Source organism: Vidua macroura, chromosome 1 (genome assembly GCF_024509145.1).
Source record: "Vidua macroura isolate BioBank_ID:100142 chromosome 1, ASM2450914v1, whole genome shotgun sequence".
NCBI classification, from domain to species: Eukaryota; Metazoa; Chordata; class Aves; order Passeriformes; family Viduidae; genus Vidua; species Vidua macroura.
Window position 1 is genome coordinate 125,738,223 of NC_071571.1, and position 18,465 is coordinate 125,756,687.

The window sequence follows — 18,465 nt, forward strand, 5'->3', positions numbered from 1 at the left end:
AAATAGCTCAAAGAGAATACAGTAGGCTTTAGTCACAGTACTGAACATAACTGAGGGGTCAAATCACTGCTGACCCAAGCTGCTGTGACTTGATGTTTGCTTAAACTGAATGGAGGCTCTGAGCAGGGCAAAGTACCCAGTGTGAGCACTACAGAAAGTGCTATCGTGGTGGGCAGCTCTGCTGACAGTGTCTGCAGGGAAATGAGTCCCACAGGTACTGGACTCCTCTTCAACCCTGAACATGGATGCCCAATTCCAACTCTCCAGAGAAACAAAAATAAATTAAATTTGTTGTATCTTAGAGATCTTCCTTTCAAATACATTTTAATTCAGTTTGGGAAAGCTTGACCTCTTACTTCTCATTTTGTGGGTTGAAATTATTTCCATTTATAGACCAATTATATGACTTCCTCAACAAGCGAGAAATGTATTATTTAATCTATTTTTAAAGACTGAGCTTTGTGTATTTTAACTTTTTATTCTACATCCCCTTTCACATCAGTACAAAGTATCATAGTGTAGCCCTTTCCATACTTGTTCGAGCACCAATTAGAAACACAGTATGGTTGCACATATTGACAAACGCCCCATAAATACAGAAGACATGAAAATAATGTTTATGCACTCCTCCCATTCACTAGCTTTCCTGGCAGCATCAGGCAGCAACCTCAATCCACCATCATCAAATGAGTCAACACACTGCCTTAGGTTGAAAGATTTAGCTGGGGGTATGTATTCTATTTCTCATCTGTTAGAGGTGGGGCAATTTCTTCTGTTAATTCAGGCAATTTCACCTGTGAAAACCAGGTGGGGCAGTTTTCTTTATCTCTTCCACAAACCAATCCTCCCTCTGGGAGATATCTTCTGTTAATGGGCTATTGAGTGTCACTGCATGAGAGATAAAAGTACATCATCCTACTGTGAGATGTTCCACCCAGGGGGAGGAGCCAAGCATTCCTACCTGGATATAATCTGACATTTAGAATGCCACAGACAACCTTTCCCCACTGATTCCCAGAGAAGCAGCTGTCTTCTCCGCTGGATTCCCAGAGGAAGAGCAGGCCCATCTACACCCCCACTGGACCTTCAGAGGAAAACTGCACCCTTCTACAGGACCACTGTTCCAACAGTACCACACGTGTCACTGCAGGAGGACTGCAGCCACCATTTAATCAGACTGCTGCCAACACCCTGACCAACAGGGTGTCAGGTCATATTCAGACTCTGTCAGTGGTTTGTTTTCTTTTTTTGTACTATTGCATTTGTATTTTTAATTTTCCTAGTAAAGAACTGTTGTTCCTATTCACATATCTTTGCCTGAGAGCCCCTTAATTTAAAAATTATAATTCAGAGGGAGTGGGATTATATTTTCTATTTCAAGGAAGGCTCCTGTCTTCCTTAGCAGACACCTGTCTTTTCAAACCAAGACACTTGCCATGGATTCATTCCTCTTGTCTGTCATGCAAAATGGAGATACTCTCCATGCCAAAGACACAAGCTTCCAACAGCACCTACTTTACTAAGAGAGAGTAACAGCTCATCCAGAGATATCACAAAGAGGATTTACACCACTCGAAAGGAACTTTAGTTTATCCTGGGTATACTTGTATCATGATGCTCATATCCATAAAAAAACATATATTGAAATTTAGCATGATTTCAGGAAGGGAGCCCTGTATAATAGGAGCACAACAGAGACGTTAAAAAAATTGATTCAATGGCAATTACAATATTCCTATCCCAAATGGTAGCTAAAACTTTATCCCACCCTACACTGGCATGTATTATGTGTAGGCCTTACATTTCAATAAAAGGAAGCAAATGCTTTTAACAGCACACTACAGAGTACACAGGAAGGCTATTAAACTGTAATAAGTATTTACTGACTAAATATACTATTTCAATTAGCATAACCCTTATTGAAATCAAAAAAGCTACCAAAATTTAACTAAATTTTAAGAAAACTACTGAGTAGTAACAGCTGTCAGGTTTTTTATGCAAAAAAAAAAAAACATGTATTTATATATTTCTACTTATATTTCAATACCACTGGTGTAAAATCCTCCGTAAATGTTGAAGGTGAGAAGGAACCATTTGTGTTTCCAGAGCAAAACCATCAAAATCTGTACAGGCTGATGCTCTCCCAAGAGGTGGGGCAAGACACAGAGCCCATGACTCTGCCAAACACGTGCCTGAATGTGGCAAAACCCACGCTGCTCTGAAAACATAGCTCCTGATGCTTGCAGTCCTGCCTCAGCCTGTTCTCACAGCCCAGGCACACACCATGTCCCCATGTGAAAGCTGGTAGTCTACACAGTGGTGCTGGGGAAGGCTCCTATATTGCTAATTTTCTGAGTATTGCCAGCCCATAGGATTGTGCTCCCTTTCTTCCATAATCTGCAAGGCAAAAAGTCATCACCACTGGAGACCTGGGAAAGTGTGAGGATTAAACTTGTAACATAGGTTCTGGCAAAGAGCCCCTGCAGATGCCTGGGAAAACATTGACTAAATGTCCCATTCATACTCAAACCTCCATTTTCCCAACTCCTGATGTGCAGCAGTGCTGAACATACATCTGCAAATGGAAGCTCCAAGAGATCTGAAATACTAAGGAATGCCACAAGCCCTTCTTTTCCTAAAAAAGAGATTTGTATTTCAGCTCAGATATTTCATAATTATTAGAAATCTTTAAGAACATTCCTTATTAAGGACATATGCCATCATTTTTCACCTTTACCACATGATAATATTTGTTTTCCTCAAACGGTGCTATAAAAAAAGTTTGTGACAGTCGTGAAGCACTGAGCCATCACAGTTACATTCTCTTCACTGTGTTATGGTAACATGGAATCACAGAATGATAGAATGGCCTGGGTTGGAAGGGACCTTAAATATTATCTAGTTCCAACCCCCTGCCATGGGCAGGGACACCTTTCACTCCACCAGGCTGCTCAGAGCGCCATCCAACATGGCCTTGGACACTTCCAGGGATGGGGCATCCACAGCTTCTCTGGGCAACCTGTTTCAGTGTCTCACCCCCACAAAAAAAAAAAAAAAAAAAAAAAAAAAAAAAAAAAAAAAAAATTCCTGCTATCTAATCTAAACCTACTCTTTTCCAGGTTGAAGCCATTCCCCCTTGTCCTGCCACTACATGCTCTTGTAAAAAAATCCCTCTGCATCTTTTTTGCAGGCTCCCTTAAGATACTGGAAGGCCACAATTAAGTCACGCTGAAGCCTTCTCTTTTGCAGGCTGAACAATCCCAATTCTCTCAGTTTCTCCTCCTAGGAAAGGTGCTTCATCTCCCTAATCAACTTGGTGGCCCTTGTGCTGGGGACCTCATCTAGCAGTCCCAGTCAGGGTAGAAGCACACTGAGGGCTGTGCTCAGTGAGAAAAAAAAGATAATTCTCACCTGGAAAGCCACATTTAAACATTAAAAAAAGGTCCAAGTAAGTGGATATGGATTGTCGACAAGGAAGTAGGAGGAAACAAAGAGACCACATCAGTCAACACAAGAGGCAGTGGCTGTAACACATCACTAACCTACTTTTCTTTTTTTTTTCAGGGATTATGGCAGAGGAGACTCTAAGAAGGGATTTAAAAGGAGAAAATGAGGTTAAGTGTGTTGATGTCTGTCCACAGCTCATCCTTAACTTCAGTGTAGCAATGAATAAAACCTGCAGATGCTGTTTTGAATACACAGCAGGTCAGTGACAAAGCTGGTATTGGAAATGAACTGGAGGGCTATGTGGACAGATTGGCCAGAAGGGCTTTGGATATGAAATCAGACTGCTTCTTTCTACCATTATTATGAGAGAAATACATGAACATTACAGAAACATTCACAAGAAAACAAATTTCTTTTAACAGCAGTTTGAACAAGGTTAAAGTTACATAAGCTATATGTGGCATTGCTTCATGGCCACAGGCATCCCTAGGGTTGGCTCCTAAACATGTCTCAGTCACAGACATCTCTGGAGGAAAAAGAACACCTTGTTCAACAACTTTCATGGTTCCTTTCTTAAGATCAGGACATCATTAACTATGTTGGTTGTTATAAGGGGTTACTCTCTTGTAATTACTCCTAAAAATATTTGTACGTAACAGCTGGAAACTTCTGCATTTTATAACTAATTTGGTCTTTCATAAACTGATTTACAAATGTACTTGCAATTTAATTCTGTTAGAAAATATTTAAGGTAGTATTTTTTCTGTTACCTTAGCTCAGCCACTTACCAAGTTAAAAAAGCAGTGGCTAAGGGGCCCATTTGAGCTCACTAGCAAACCTTAAACACATTTTCCTCTTAGTCTCAACAGCAGTGCAGCCTTTTATCCAACTGACCCATGAGATGGACTGGTGTTTGCCATCCTTTTAGCACACCTCTGAAAACACCTGTTTGTTTGGTAAGGCTAGGTGTTGTACCAAAGATATGTTGACATTAGGCAAATAATTGTCACATTAGGTAAACTACTGAAACAAGAAGGTGAAAAATTGAAAACGGCAGCAGACATCATCTTCCCATAGGCCTTTTTAACAGTGGTTTACGGATGAACCACCTTTCATCAAAGGTTCCAGCAAAGCATCAGAAGAAAGCAATTTTAGGAACACAACAATATCACAAAGTTAAGACAATCCTTTCTGCTGTGCTGCACTGTATTCATGCAAACCTTAACAACAAAAGGCCTGTTAAAAATGTGGACTATCTTCGATTATTTTGCTTAGTGCTCTTCATTGTGTCCTTTACAGACTAGTAATCAGCTCTGGAAAAAAAGCCAGGAGGTAACATAGTAGCTAGCTATGTATCACTGTCACAAATCATTATGGACTGGAAAAGCACACCGGCTGGGATCCCAGCATCCTGAAAACACCAAAACTGTGATTAACACCAATACTAGTCTTTCACTCTTTGTGAGTGATTCCACCAAGCAAAGCCTGGCTCGGGGAGACCAGCAGTGCTTTCCAGGCTCTGTTGGACACAGGGAGGACATTCCCACTGCCTCCAAGAGAGATGCTATGCTCACATGGACACACAGTTGCTCAGAGAGAAACTCAGCATGTGTGTGTCAGCCTGAAACTGAACTCCACCCCACAACTGGGTTCTTACACTCAGACTACGGCATTCTGTAAGGTTTTTATAAGACACAGCTCACCATGCAATAAAATAAGTCTGCAAAATATGTTAAAATATGTTTTAGGACAGCCTGCTGTCCTAAAAGCAGCCAGTTCCCTGCACTAACTGGAGCTGGACCTTGGGCAAACAGCTCTGGTGCACGCATCCTCTGCCTGTGTGTCCTGAAGAGCTCTCCAGGCTGGTGAAGCAGAAAATGTGTGTATTTGTGTTTTAGTGCTTTATCTGGGCTGGGTATTCCTCTGCTGTCAAAAGCCAAGAGTTATGTTCCCGACAACAGTAAGGACAGGACTAAATCAAGAAAAGAATTCAGAGTGGCAGAGAAATTCAGATGAGCTTTTGATAAACAAACCTCATTAACTGACTGGCTATCAGTTATCCAAATAGATTAAAAGAATTATCATTACAGCTGTAGTGTAACAGTTTGGAAAGTGACATTTAAAAGTCACTACACAACACTGTCACCTGTAATGCTATGCTGTAAATTTGTTATTTAAAACCTACTTGTAAATACACAGCAAGTCTTGCAAGTTATTGGCAGCATTCAAAAGTACTGGCAAGAGCAAATAAAAATGCATCAGTTTGGGGGAAATTAGGTATTCCTATGGACTTCATGTTCTCATCAGATAGCAAGCATTAAAAATATGCCCATTGCAATGTGTACAATAGCCAACAAAAATGCTGGGTTGGCTACACTTTCTTCAGATTGAGTCAGCTGAAATGAGGTTTTCAAATCCATGAAAGACAGGCATAGTCAAACGCTGTAATGCTTTCCCAATGCCATCATATGTCAGAACACCACACGTGAAAGTTCATACATTTGATTTCCTAGAAGATACCGCTTTTCCCTTCTTGTCAAAACCATACTATTTCCTGGGGAAAAAATACAAATGTGTGCATGTTTCAGACAGTCTTGTTATGGATAGACTCAGATTATGCTGTCCCAGTTGAGTGATTTAAAATTGAATTTATTGTGATTCTTCATGATTGAAGAGGTCAAAGCCTTTCCCAGGGAAAACAACTATAAGATGTTCTGCAGACCAGTTTAAGGAGTACATGTGAACTTCTTAGCTTCACAAGGTTAATGTGAGTCTTGGTTTCACTGTAAGTAACACAATCTTCTTATTAACCATGAGAAAGACAATTTTCATGTCTATAGAGTAGAAATGAATTATTTTCTTACATTTCCCCTCCTTCCTCAAAATGTGCAAAGCAAATTTTGAAATTCCCAATTCAATATATATCAAAGAAGAAAAAGGTTCAAAGTCAAATCCTAGAAAGTGAAGAAATGCCAGAACAAATTCAGTTCAGCTCCCTTGTGCTTATACATCAAGATGAAATATTTAATTACATGATGACATACTATTTTTGACTGCATTATCTGTGCTTTAAAGAACAAGAAACAAATTCCATAGTGGCTGATTGGACCAGATGTTTAGATTCATTGCATTTCAAATATAATACTTCAGTAGTTATTTATCTTATTGACAGAGGTATAAGGTCAGATTAAAATTTTCCCAAGATTACCTGATAGTTTGATTTTTTTTTTCAGTAGAAAAAACATTATTGGAAATATAATATGTCTTCCACCAGCAAATACTGCTTGGGAGTGTGCTGTGATCTAGTTTTGAATGAACAAAACCAGAACAAATCTAATTTGGCCTGATTTTTTTTTTTCAAACAAGTCTATCACAATGACTAACTCATCAAACTATTTCAAATTGCATTCTAAAAATACCAGCTATTTATTATTTTAATCTGCTGTACAGACACCAGTCTAACATTCAATCAGAGTAAGTGGTGATGAATCATGCACATTTTAGGAATGTCTTGGCTCTCTGAACAATGTTTGGGTTCTAAATCTTTATTGATAGAAATATCTTACTTCCAACAGAAATTTACATACACATGTGCAAATCAGGGCTAGAGCAGCAGGCCTGTGTTATGGCTAAGAGGTGGCTGGGCTTGCCTAGCTGCCTTCAGTGCCTACTTCCACCTTGGCTCAGATAATTGGAATAAAGATGAATGAAAATTTAGGCCTGCAGTTTTAATAGTAACTATTTGTTATTTAAATTTCCTGTTCCACACAAAATGATTGCAAGAATGTGTGCTCAGAATTAAAAGGCTGCTCTTTAGCATCCGCACATTGATTTCTTGGGGTCCTTGCAAAGCTTTTCACATTGTTTCTGGCCTACAGCTCTACACCCCTCTAACTGCCTGTCAGACATCATTTCTGCTTTATGAATAAATAATATGATGCCCAGGGGAAACGTTGGGCTAAGATAAAAAAATCAATATGTGTCTAGCACATATTAGGCAGTTGTTCAGCTGAAATCTGTCTCAAATATGTGGAGTAATTTTAATAACAAAACAAATTCTTTCTACACTGAGTTTAAAAGAAGGCTATTAAGAAAGCACTACCACTGTATCACTCTGCATCCTATTTGAAGAATAATAATACTGTTCTCCTAAAATGTGAATAAATGTTCTGACTGCAAAGCATTTGGTGATTATTTGTCTACAAATTTCAAATATTCACGCTATAGGAAAATGTTAGCAAGCGAGTTTTTTATTCTGTTCCTCTTGGAGCAGTGCTGGTGCACATCTGTGTAGTAAAGCTGTTATTACAACTGACTTGTTTGTTATTTTAAAAACATCTTCCAAAATCACCTTTTTTTTTCTTTCCAGAGGACCTGTGATCAAAAGTGAAACAAAAGCAGGGTAAATTAATCATTCATGCAGCTCTGTAATCGTCTTAGTCATTCCTGCAACATAAGCCTATTTTTGCAGTCAGCGCAGTTCCTGGTTCAGTCCCCCACCATGCCCAGATGCCAACCTGTCACAGGAATATTTGAATCCCTCCACTTCTACAGGACCCGTCTAAACAAACAGGCTTAACTCCTGCCATGGGGCAGTTCTTGAATTCCTCTGCATTATGCCCGAGAAGGGCTGGTTATGTTAACTGTACCATACAGGAAGCAGCACGGTAGGAACTCCTGCCCATCGCTCTCCCACAGAGAAAGAACCTTACTGAAGGTGGCCAAGCTTGACTCCTACACTCCTTCCTTCCTTCCATGTGCCCTTCATAACCAGGAAAGCTTGGGCTGTGCCAGGCAGCAGCGCACAGCCCCTGCTGACAGTACATCTCTCTCCTCCCAGTTCACTGATGGCCAGCGGGGCTGAAGTCTCACCCAGCCTCATCTCCTCAAAAATGTTGCCTTCCCACCATGTTCCTTGAAAACATAGATCTCATGCTGGAAAACGAGGAGGAGATAAGTTATTTTGGGACAAGGGGCAAGCTGCCAGTGCTCCTAGGAGCCTTCATGAAAGCCACAGGCACCCCAGGTTCAGCAGCATGGCCAGACAAACAACAAAAACAGAGAGGTAAAGACAAACTAGCAAGCTGCAGTCAGACCCATGGATGACCTCTGAGATCCCTGACTCCAAGTCACCAACATTCAGCTCATGGACATTGCTCTCCAAGGGGGTTTTTTCACCCCCCTGCTGTTATGCAAACCTTTTAGTGCAGATCCTCCCCATGGGAGCTTGCTGACAAGGCGGCTCCTCCTGTTACGTTCAGTATAATGAAAAGCACAAACCTCATGTATTTATGACCCTTTTCAGACTGAGGAGTTGCAGCTGAGTGCCCTTGCCTGGGGGTGCTTACTCCTGCAGGAGAGCCAGCCATCTGGAAGAGCAACCTAAAGAAAGCAGAGGGAAAACCTGACATCTCAGGCAAAGAAACCTGTAGAAGCGCAGAAGCTACCACTGATAGTGGCAGGGGTACAAGGTATCCTGAGGCTCACACCAGCCAACATGGTGGAGCCAATCAACATCAACACTGATAGAAAATGCTTTCTTTGAGTCAACTCAAAGAAAGTAAAATGATAAAGACAAGAAGGGATTTCTAAGAACAAACAGACCAAAAAGGAGCAAACAAAAGCCCCCCAACAAACTCAACCTAAAAAAAAGCCCATTAACAAACAAAAAAGACTCACACTCACTCCTCAAAACCCACAGAGGCAAAAAGGAGAAGCCTGAGGCTGACACTTGTATGGATTTCTGTTGATTTCGAATACCTCTAAACCCCCAAACCCGGGTGCTTGGTGCAAAACAAGGAAGGAAAAAAAAAAAAAAGGAAACTGAAAACAGAATAGTAATTTCCACCACAGGCAAGCTGTCAGCTGTAAGCACCAAACCATGTAACCTGTGCAGTCACTCTGATGGAAGCACTCCTTCATCCCTTCTTGCTGCCTTTCTGGTGAGGGCCACGGCCAGGTCCCTGGCAGCATTCCCATGCCAGCAAGCCCTCTCCAGCTGGCACCTGGCTCACACATTTTTCTTCAGCCACTGGCCTTGCAACTCTGCCATGCCAACACCAGGCCAGACAGCCCAGAGCAGAGACATTGAACAGGGGCAGACCAGTGTGATGCCCAGCCACAGCCACCATAAACATGGAACAAACCAGTCCTGCATGTCCTTTGCAAGACCTAAGTTACAGGGGACGACTGCCAACAACTCTGCTGTCCTGCTGTAGAGACCTACCCAAGAGACCCCACCCTGCTCTTCACCCCTCACATGTCCCTCACCCCACCACCACAGTGTATCTGTGTTAGAAGCCCCTCCTGTGCTTCTAAAAAAATGACTGTACAACATGTATTTCTGCCAGCCCCCAGGAGAGAGGACCACTTGACCTTGGACACTTGACTCATGACCACTCAACTCACACATTCTTATCCTTTCGATGGTATTTAAATGAATAATTAAACTGACACTAGCTGTAACCTCTCAATGTTGCTTTTGAAAGCCACAGGAACCTCAGGGAGGAACCGCTCAGTGAAACACCAGACCTGTCTGTGCGTGCAGCACCTGGAGATGTGGTTCCTGACTTGGCTGAACAAAGCCCTTGGTTCAGCGAGCTCCTTTATCACCTGTCACACTTGCCTTCTCCACCTCCATCTGAAGGTACTCTAAACCATACCCATCAAGTGACCCATGGAGGGGTCATTTGTTTTTTGGGTTTTTTTTTTGTTTTTGGTTTTTTTTTTTTTTTTTGTTTTTGGTTTTTTTTTTTTTTTTTTACGCAGCCCAAAATCTGCCAGGCTAAAGATTGATACTGTTTCACACAGGTGGTTGAGAAAGGATCCTGTCCTCACCTTCCAGCCTCGCTCACAGTCAGACAGCTGTTTCCAGGTTGAACTATACATCAGAGAAGTACACCCAGATTTCTGAAAGACCCTAGAACCCAAATAAAACTTTTTTTTTTTTTCCAGCTCTAAGGTTCCCAGCTTTTAACTGAAATGATAATGCTCTGGACCTACAGTTGCTCTCAGATGGCACTGTGTGGCTGTCTAATGCTGATGCAGGATTACGTGGAATGATATCTGTTCACAAGTTCTGATTTCCTCTGCAAGAGTTCAGATTTTGCAGGTCCATCAGGCATGCTTCAGTCATCAACACATTTTTATTGCAAACAGAATTTGCAATAACAAACAGAGAGAAAACCTTCAGCTTTCAGATGTGTTTCATTTCCTGATCTGAGTATCTTTCACAGACAATTTCTTTCTTCCATCAGAAAATGAGAGTTCAGAAGTAAAATGCTTCATCTTTGACAGAATTAAAGGCAACTGTCACAGATCTCTAGCTTCCACAAGGTAAGACACTAGAAGCATGAGTGGTAATAAATTGATTTTACTGGTGTAAAAGTGTCTAAAAGTGTGTAAAAGTGTACTGTTTTCTGAAGTGTCTGTACAAGCTCATGGATTTCTATGTTCATTTTAAAGACAACTATTCCCAAGAAGCAATGATTCTATGAACCATATTTATGTTGCATTCATTTATGCCTTTCTCATGAGCTCAAAATCTGGAACTGAAGTATCTCTGTCCTATGCAGAGGTAGCAAAAGGAGGCAGAGAGGGACCCAAGAGTATGCACACAAACTGATACAACCAGTCACTGTAGCTGAGGATGCCCCTGGTCGGGCAAGTATGTTACCAGAGATGTGCGCTCCATTTTGCAAAGGAAAAGTTAAACCTGTCTAAGATTAAAAAAGTTAAGTTTGTCTGAACAATCCGACTTTCCTTTAGGAAAAGCTAGGAACATACAGCAGGTCAGTTAGCACTGTGGGGCTACCCTGAAAGATTTTGTTTGCAATACTATCAATATGCATTAAGTGAAGACCACCTGCTTGGTGTGCAGTAGTAAAGCAGTGATTCTTCATAAAGTTTCAAGGCTCTTACTGTGTTAAGAAAGGGACTTGAAATCTTCCCAGTATTTCTCAACTCAGCAAAAAATTGCATGCATTACACACAATCAAGTCAAGTCCAGTCTGGTACAATATCACTTACTAGTAACAGCCACCCAGCAAAGGCTGGGACACCTGGAATTAAAATTAACTTCAGTCCTTGAAATTTACCTTTTGTCAGGTGTTGGAGACATTATTTAAGAGGCAAGCCAATATAAATCTGGTATTGCTCAAATCTCATAATTCCTCCAGTAAATGAATGTAAGCAGCAGCAGCCTGGCTACTGAAGGCTGGATGTTGTTGGTCTCCATGCAGAGGTACCAGCTCTGCTCTGCAGACTGCACACCCACACCAACTTCCTAACCACAACAGCCTTTTCTGCACCCAGCACAGGGAGAGAGCTTTGTAACTTGAACATGAAATATGAGCCCCCAGCAGTCTATTTTGTTCAGTTGCTGTCTACACCCATGGTGACCTCATTAGCTATGCTTCCAAACGGGCTCTGAGATGAGCAAATTGATGTATAGATCTGCAGCATCTACCACAACTGCAACGGCAGAAACAGCTTTTATCAGCTTGGCAAAGTGAGCTAAGACTGATTTCCAATGAGGTGGTCACGGCTTTGCTTGACCAAACCATTTACACTGACCAAAGCCACCTTCCTGGGGCAGGAAAGCCTGTGTCAGCACTGCAGGACACGTGATGCCTCTCACACAGCTCCAGGAAGAAAACCAGCTGAAAGACGGATGCTGAGGGGTGGGGAACAACTTTCTGAATGATCACACACAAACCCATATTCAGCAGATTTTACCTTTCAGCTGGGACTGGCACTGCTCCTTCTTAAGACACAAATACAAGAAGTGCATTTTCTAAATGTACCACATCTTTTTTTACACACACACTGGCAATCTCATGCAGCTCACCATGGATGGTGAAGCTGTAAGCAACAGTTTCTGTAAAAGCTACTTGTAACATTGCTGCTTACTATTTTGGTTGCTTAGCACTGGCACCTTCATAAATTACAGGAGTCTTCAGAAAATTAGCCAAAGCCAAGCTGACCACCACAGGAAACAGAAAGCAGTTGTATAAACAATTACTTTGTAGTCTCTGTAGGGCTTGATGTTCAAGTGAGATACAGTATTGACAAATGATTCCCCCTAGGCAGAAGAAAAAAAAAAAATAAAAAAAATTCACAAGTCCAAATTCAATTATGACACACTAAGAACATGAAAATACACATTACATTCTGTGGTTCAACAAATTTAAAATCACATCCAGAGAAAAGCACATTAGGAAAAAGGTTTTCTTACTCTATTAAAAATACCCAAGAATAACTAATACAGTCTTTAAATTTCTTTTTATTATTTTTGTCTGTAAAATATCTTTTGGCTTTTGAAGATCTGATAAAAGTAGGCTGAGAATTAAGACATTTTTATTCTCTCACCTATAATGTTGCCAATAATACAAATTTCATAGATCAAAAAATATGCTCCCATATGCAAAGTTAGGGGAGTTTATACTCATAGAGTGACAGTATCTTCAGAGAGATTTCTGTAACTGCTTGGGTTTGATATGTGGAAGCTCATTGTTACTTAGCAATTGTACTGGTTTAATATCTAAAGAAAGAGCATCCAGGTAGTGATGAGAGATTTATCAGAAGCAGAGAGAGGTAAAGAGGCTGCAAATTTTCCCTTGGCACCAGCCTTGGAACATATACTTTTGTTTATGGGACAACAGAGGGGCCATATGGTGGCAATTTGTCCTGAAATGCCTACATAACAAAAATTAATTACTTTGGACTTTGTTTTTTCACCATTGCTTACATGAAAATTTAACTAACTTGGTGTAAATTGACTTTGCTAGAAGAATGTTAAATGTCATCTCTGAACATTTATTTCAGATTTAAAGGGTCTTACATTGTTAACTTTGTAGGGGAATAGCTCACTAGGGTATTTAAGACTGGTTTAAACCAAAATTAGAGCAATAAATAAATTAGGCTCTGAAATACTAACCTGTAAGATTAGGAAATATAATTAACAGCAAAGTAAGGGGAAACAGATATAAAATAGACTATTTCTGAAGGAATATTCGATTCCTTCTACACCATTAATTTTCAGAGGAGACTGAAGTTACTAAAGCAGCTTAAGAAATCAGAGATACTGTCAGGCTATCTGCTTGTTCAGACCACAGAAGGACATATTGATTCAATTTTTTGATTCAACTTTCTTTTGATGTCAATCCAAATTAAAATTGGTATAAGAATACATTACAACTCAAACTTTGTGCAGAAAGATTTTTTTGTTGTTGTTTTAGTAATAATTAACCAGTCATTTTGCTCATTCATACCCATGTGTGTGTGTCCCACATCCCCTCACTGTACTGGTGTACTCAACTAAAAATAAAGCAGTGCATGCTCCTGGAGAACTGTTGCTTAGCTACATTCTCAATTATCACAATGCTGGCCTTACCCATTCAGTGACAAGGTCAAAGCAATTGTTTCTTTACTTTAATGATGAAGTATCCTGTTTATAAAAACCTTATCTGTTTCCTACTTGGTAAAATATTGCACATTTCAGTCAATCATTGCTGGCAAATCCCCCAGAGAGACACAGTATGAGAACATAACTGGTGGTGTTCATTTTTGCTCTTAATAGAGAGTTTTTTTTTTTCTTCCCCTACCCCACCCCAAACGTCAACTACCTCACATCGACACACAGGCAACCAATTATACCAACATTTGTTTTCTTTCTCTGCTGTGTCCAGGCAAATATGGCAGACATGCAGTAGTTGTATATTTATTCTTATTCTTCCCCCTATCCAATAACAAGCATAAGTGAAGTGGCAATTTTGAATTAGCATGTACCCAGAGTCGGTGCTGTGGGAAAGCTAAAGAAAAGAAGGCTTTTCCCCATCACTTGTAAACACAAGAACTTTTTGGTTTTTCTTTGCCTTTGGGGGCAGGTGTTCAGCTGCAAAGACTGCAATTCTCCCTTGACTAGTCCAGGCTGCTGAATATTTCATAGCCCCTGAGAAATGCAGCTGTAATCAACTTGCAAATAATGAAATGGGCAGCAATAATAGAGCAGAGGTAAAGTGCACCATTAGAAAGCATCAGTGCTTTGACTGCTGCTGCAGTCTTGCTGTACCAATTTATCAGGTTATTTGATAAAATAATAATGCTATCAACTATGAAACAAAAATTAATGTTATGCTAAAAAAAAACCCAAACTCAACAAGTGTCTCAGGTGGCCAACATGAACAGCAAACAGAAAAAAGTCAGAAAGCATGTCGAAAGGAGTCACATTCAAGACTGAAACTCCATTAGATGTATTAATCACATGCCAGTTACACACAGCCACGTTCAGGTATTAATAAAAAGGTACGTTTACAGAAGTTACTTAATTCTGGAAAAGCTTCATAAATATTAAAATAAAACAGTGAAAATACTTTGGAAGTAATAAACATGTTCATCTTAATCATATATTGCAGAATAACCCATCTGCTGTCTCAACTTCTGTGTAACAGGATCTTGAGGTTTGACATTCAGAATCTCAACCACCTCTTTAAGGAAGGCTGTTCCAGTCTTTGACCACCCTCTTGGTAAAGAAACGCTTCCTATTGCCTAGTCTGATCCTCCCTTGACACAGCTTTGAACCATTTCCCATGCATCCTGTAACAATGCCAGGTAGAAGAAATCACAGCTCCTTTTCCACTTCCCCTGCTCAGGAAGTTGTAGGGAGCAGTGAGGTTGCCCCGCAGCCTCCTTTTCTCCCAAACTAGACAAACCCAGAGTCCTTCGCTGCTCCTCACTGGACATTCCTTCCAGCCTTTTCACCAGCAAACAGCTGGTGAAAAAGCTGTATTTCAAGTGACTCTGTGATATGTAACTGTGGGGAAAAGCAGCTAAGAAACAAGCAGAGGCTGAAGAATAAACATAGTGCTCCAGTCCTGTCTTCTGCTAACACAGCAATCTCCCAAAAGTGCCATGCAGCAGATGGATGCTCCTCCTATGGACCAGAACATGCTTCAGTGCAGAAGAGGGCAGGCACTGTCTTCCCCAGCCTACATCTCCCCAGGTACCACAGGACACCCTGCTGAACCACATCTCCCGTGGCTGCACAAGCCTTTCTCATCTTCCCTCTGAGCAAGGGCTGACACTCAGAGCTGCCTCCCCAGAGACACACAAAAGTAACACGCCCAAGTTGGAGGCAATTCACAGAAGGCTGGCTGTGCCTCTGTTAGTTAACTGCTGATACACACAAGAATACGCTCAATGTTATTCCTAGAAGTTAGAGGGAGGTCTGGATGCAGGACTGTTGGCAGGTTCACATGCAACACAGAACATTGCAAAGAGAAGCCTTGACGGAAGCGTGAAGTTGCACAAACACCTGTGCAAGCAGAAATCTAACAGTAGTGGGAAACACAAATTGCTACATGCTTTAAGAAAGAATCTCTCCATGAAGGAAGTTTTCAATTTATGCCAGTCTAATAATCTTTTACATGTTTCAAAAAGTAATTCATAGGAACTCAAAGAATCTAAGCAGATTGTGAAAGAAGTCAAAGTGAAAAACACACCGTCTTCCTTCAGTGCCTTTGTACTTGTTATGTTCTCTACAAGGATATGCAGCATTTTCATTTCTTTCCTCACCAGCAACAGATACAGATTGTGGACAGGTTTAATACTGCCAGAGAAAATGTGGTGTACACATGTTCAGTGCAGCAGGGGGGAATGAGCTCTCTCTAACATCCCAGAAACACATCACCTGTCACTCTGAAAGAAAATGGTGTCTCAGGGTGATACTGAACTGGAGTAATTCCCATGCTTCGATAATTAAAGTACTCCTCCTAATGTTATCTTCCATCTGCTGGAGAAGAGATCACACGATAGACCTTCCAGCCACATGGAGCCCTCAAAAATTCTCTTCTACTATCAGAAAGCTCAGACATAACTAACATGCCCTCATTCATATTCTCCTACACTCCCTTCTATAAATACCCAAAGATAAATTACTCAGACAAACTCCAGTTTGGACTTTAAATGTCACAGGCAAATCTTATGTAGCTCATTTTTCCTTTCACTTTTTTTCCTGGGATGAAAGAATTATTATTAACTCCCTGGGGATCATATCTTCACTCTACTGTGAAAAAGTACATTAAAAAGTACCTTGAACAATATAAGGCTGGTAGAGCTGCTCTACAAGTTTATCTATTAAAATTTCAAATATCTATTACAACAGCTGTGTATTTTCTGTCATATCACTAATCCTCTTCCAGGTATCAGCATGCCAGTCTAGCCCTTCTATAAAACAGTAAGACTACGCTGATATAGGCTGCTGTAATTTGTGAGGTTTTTTTGTTTGTTTTTTTTCTTTTTTTGATTTATATATCTAGAACTAGTCTTAGAGGAAGGATGATTAGGATATACACACACACGTGCAATTCTAGCATCAAGGGACTCACAAACCATGCCCAACTCCTAAGAGGAGCTCTCACTCCTCAGCTAAAACTTACAAAGCAGCAAGGCAGGCAGCAGTTACTGCTCATGTGCTGCCTCCTCCTTGGGCAACTCACTCCACTGGGAGCCCTGGAAAATTTGCAGTATCATATTAACTCTTTCCAAGACTATAAATTTGCCAATATGTTGTGAAAAAGGACTTTCCCATTCAAACTAAAACTGGCATTTTGTGATGATTACTATAGGAGGTGAGACTAGCAGTGGTGCTGCCTGTTACAGCTGTTGGCCACTTTCCCCTTTCTTGATAATTTTCAGTTGTTAAAAAATGCACCTTCATGCTAAATGTAGTTTTGGGTACCTCCATTAAAACAATATATATGCTTCTGTAAATAAAGCCAAAGAAAAGCACTTTTCACCACACAAGTTAAAAGGTCTTTTTCTTTGAGAAGCTCAAGTATCACTACTCTTTGAAGAAAGGACTTGATAAGACCCAGGAAAAAGCTGTATGTCAAAGAGATGCTTTTTACTGCCTTCTGAAATGAGATAGATTTACTCCTATGAGAACAGGAACAAGAGTAAGGAAATTGGAGAAAAGTAAGGAAAAAGGGAGGAAACTGGGATTGAGGGATGTGTGGGCAAGATGATGGATAAGAATAGGCAAGGAAGTTTGGCTGGGGAGTCTGGGAGAAAAGCAGGATGAAAGAGGGCATGAGAATAAGAAGGAAAGATGGTCAAAATCAGTCAATCTAGGCAAAATCTAGAAAAAAAAATGGGTGAAAAAGGAGAGTGAACTCAGGAGTTACTTGGATGAGAACAGGGTGAGCTGAGACCCATCCAACATGCAGCTGGTACAAGGGGAGACTGGCACTAGCTTGGCAGAGACAGGACACTGAGCTAAGGAGGCAGCAGCACAGACCCGGGAGGCTGGATGGGAGACTGGCAACAACGGGGTGTCAAGTGAATGGCAGGAAAGTAACAGAAGTCCTTTGGGACAAAAAGCAAAAATATACAACAGATTGTTAAGATGAAAACAGTGTCTGCAGGGAGAAATACACTTAGGAGAGCTGTAAGTGTGAGGAAAACATTCAAGAATAAGGCATAGTAGAAGACAAGCAACACAAAAGTAGAAAGGAAACAGGTCTAAGTCAAAAGCAGAAGGTCAGAAGAGACCATCTTTTGGCAGAACTAGACAAAAGAATCTGTATCATGAGAGCATATTCCTCTCCCGAGCCAGGCCCATGACTGAGTGTAGCCATGCAGCCACAGTAACACATTCACTTTAGGGACAACCGGGCTAGAACATATTTTTTGCTTTACCTAGTTTCTCATCTCTGTTGGCACCAGTAGCACAAAGCATTAGAGCAATAAAATGAACAGACATTACAGGACAGTTCTTTCAAAATGTGTAATGGTAACACTCTGTCCCTGCTAAGGATGTGACACAACTCTACATGAGCTATGGATTTTCTTCAAACTGACTTCTTTAAATATGCCAGTGGCTCAAGGGTCTGCCATAGGGCCCTGACTGTCCTTGGAAAACCAGACTGGCCTGCCCTGTGATCTCTCATACCCAGCATCAGCAGGAGGCTATGAGGAGCCAGCTACAGCTCAGCAGGGCACTGATAGCTCCCATCCTTG

The 18,465-nt window shown here is 40.9% G+C and overlaps 1 protein-coding gene across 2 annotated transcripts in view; it reads right to left on the reverse strand.

Moving 5' to 3' along the window:
• The window catches only part of PAG1 (phosphoprotein membrane anchor with glycosphingolipid microdomains 1), a 104,079-nt gene that overhangs the window by 67,414 nt on the left and 18,200 nt on the right, over window positions 1-18,465 (reverse strand). The window contains exon 2 of one of the 2 annotated variants that reach the window (XM_053988257.1): window positions 8,728-8,829. The exons of the other annotated variant lie outside the window; for it this stretch is intronic. The gene's annotated coding sequence lies outside the window, so the exon portion shown is untranslated. The remainder of the gene's footprint in view (window positions 1-8,727; window positions 8,830-18,465) is intronic. 2 annotated transcript variants of the gene reach the window in all.